This window comes from Theobroma cacao, chromosome 6, assembly GCF_000208745.1.
Source record: "Theobroma cacao cultivar B97-61/B2 chromosome 6, Criollo_cocoa_genome_V2, whole genome shotgun sequence".
Classification (NCBI taxonomy): domain Eukaryota; kingdom Viridiplantae; phylum Streptophyta; class Magnoliopsida; order Malvales; family Malvaceae; genus Theobroma; species Theobroma cacao.
Genome location: NC_030855.1, coordinates 13,970,297 through 13,973,191, shown reverse-complemented (window position 1 = coordinate 13,973,191; position 2,895 = coordinate 13,970,297). Strand labels below are relative to the sequence as shown.

The following is a 2,895-nucleotide window of genomic DNA, read 5'->3' as shown; positions in this document are numbered from 1 at the left end:
CAAGAAAAAATGACTAAAATACCCTTGTGAGACGAAAATTATTTTTTTATTGTTTTAAGTTGGAAATAGTTTGAAATTTGTTAGAACGTGATATTTGGCAATGGTTACTCACAGGAGAAATGAGAAACTTATATTAAAGCCTTACGGGGTTCCGATTGACATTCTGGGTAATGAGTGTCAATCATGACTTCGCGACGGTTGTCACGAGCTCGAAGGGAGTTCCGGATCGTGACATATGGTGTGAGAATCAAGCTTGAAAAATTATATTGTTAGTGAACCCTCCATGGTCGAATTTTCCAAGAGAAAATGTGAGGATGATTTTGTCATATTTCAATTTATTTAATTTGTGTTTGATGATTTGGAGTATTGGGAGAAAAATGGAATTATTTGGAGTTGAATTGGACGTATTGGCCAATTAATCGACTGATAGATCGAATTAGGCCAATACCATTTTATTTAGGTACACAATTGAACTTATATTGAACACCGTATTTAGATGGTTACCCGAGCGTTTCACATCCCATTTCATGCATTAGTATAGAGGTTGAATTGGTTTTATAACAATTTAGCACAAATGTAGTAAATGGCTTATTGTGCATTATGTCTAGGTGGTGAGCTTTCTAGCAAAAGTAAAGAGATAGTACCCGAGGATCAAGAATCAGAGTACTCGAAACTCGATTCCCATTACAGTGAGTAACCTTATCATCATCTTGATTATCTGAAGTGAATTTTAATTTGTTTTTGTGATTTTATGGAAAATGAGTTTAAATGGTAAATCTTTATGTTTTATAAGCAAAAATGTGATTAAATGAAATGATTTTATAAAATTGCCTTGAAATTGAAAGACGGTTTTGAAAATGGAGTAATTGGAGACTAATTGCTGTGTTATAAATCATGGTTTGAATCGAATGGCTTATGATAATATTGGCATGAATGGTTGAATTGGTAAATGTGCTGAAAATGTATGAACTGTTGATTTGCCTTGAGAGGCTGTAAAATAAAATAATTTTCATGTCATGCTATTACAAATTTTATTGTATGATGGGTTTAGCTTGCTGTAGTGGACGGGTTCTGTGGACCAGCCTTTTTGAGGGACATGAAATCCTGTTATATTCTTACCTCGATTGGGGAGGCACGTAAGGTAACTCCCGAGGTACAACTTTAGAGTTCACTTCACGCTATACCACCACGTGAGGGTGAACTCAGCCAATGCCAAGGAACAACTATGTTTTCAAAATAAAAACATGATTTATGCGTACATGACTTTTTAACAGCCTTGGCAGACTCGGTTGGGATAGCCCCAGGCCAAGGTATCCCTGATAACTGAGTATGAGAGTGATTTTGGCATGAGTTAAGCTTTTCAGGAAATCATAAGCCTCGTTGTTTATTTTGGTGAAATAAATCTATTTTATCTTATTAAAATGAGTTCAAAATGCTGTGAATCATTTTTATGCTAATCTATTTTATCTGTCTCCATTTACTCGACTTTAGATATTTTAGATGATATTTGTTTACTCACTGGGATTATATATTCTTACCACCCTCCTTTCCACCCCTTTCAGGCTCAGGATAGTCAATAGATAGCTCATTTCGTTGAGGGCTACAGTTGGACTTGCATCCTCAAAAACTGTAGGTTTACCACTTTTGATACTTTTGGTCATTCGTGGGCCCACGTGTCACTGTAAATTAAATCTTATGCTTTGGTTATCTGTATTATAGTATGTAGAATTTATTTAGCTTTTATGCTATAAAAATTATTTACCGGTAACTCTATAAATATTGTTTTATAAGAAAATAGAATATTTTATTTAATATTTTTATTATATTCAAATAGGTATAGTTTCACTTTATATGAATGTTTTAGACATCTAAACTTATTTTTTATTATGAAATATGTGTTTTCCACTCACATACTACATTTTTAGCTGGTTTCGAGAGTTTTTGAGAAAAATGACCAAAATACCCCTGTGTAGTTGAAACTTCTCTTTGACTGTTTTTGAGTTGAAATTGGTTCATATAACTTTAAAACATGATTTTAGTAACTACTACTCACAAGGGAAGCGAGAAAACTGATGTTAAGCCTTGTGAGGTTTCGATTGGTATTTCGGGTAATGAATGTCTATCGGGGACATCGCGGCGGTTGTCACGGGCTCAATGGGAGTTCCGGGTCGTGACAAATCTGGACATTATAACCTTAACACAATAAAGTGACCAGCTTTATTATATGGTTATGAACAACTTTAAGATTCAATTAAAATACATGTCTCCTATGTATGACTCTTCGTATAAATGTATTTTAATATCTCAATAGAATCATAATACCTTAATAACTAGATAATGAATGATTACTTAAAACAAAATCTTCTTCTTATTATCAAAATGTACTTTCATTACAAATAAATTAAATGAAATTAAACATGAGAATATACTTGCTTTCCAAGGTACCATATTCTTAAAATTCCTAACATTCATAATATCACATAAACTAAATCTATTACATGCATACTACTAGGATAATTATGAACTTTTATCTACTTAAATTTTCTCGAGTCATCAACAGAAATTAAGTGGTCAAAGTCTTCTCCAAGCTTGCTTGTAATCTTCATGGTGACTCTGTATCTCCATCTTTGAATTATAAAATAATCCCTAGCTAATCCTAATTTTACACTTTGATGTAACTAATTACATTTGAAATAAAGAAAGCTCGAGTTACATTCGAGAAGAATTTGGTGAGAAGAAAATTTTACAACCTAGAGAAACAGAGAGAAAGGTAGGGCTTGCAGATATTATTTAAAATTTAATAAATATCATAAAAATTTAACCATCCATAATCACAATAGGTCTAAGTCCATAATCACCCTCATACATCCACAATCATATCATGAACATATATTT

The 2,895-nt window shown here is 32.6% G+C and overlaps 1 long non-coding RNA gene across 1 annotated transcript; it reads left to right on the top strand.

Annotated features, from left to right (window-relative positions):
• On the top strand, nt 280–1,600 carry LOC108662568. Its single transcript, XR_001928453.1, has 3 exons — nt 280–308; nt 609–689; nt 1,563–1,600. It is a non-coding gene; the product is annotated as an uncharacterized LOC108662568 (long non-coding RNA).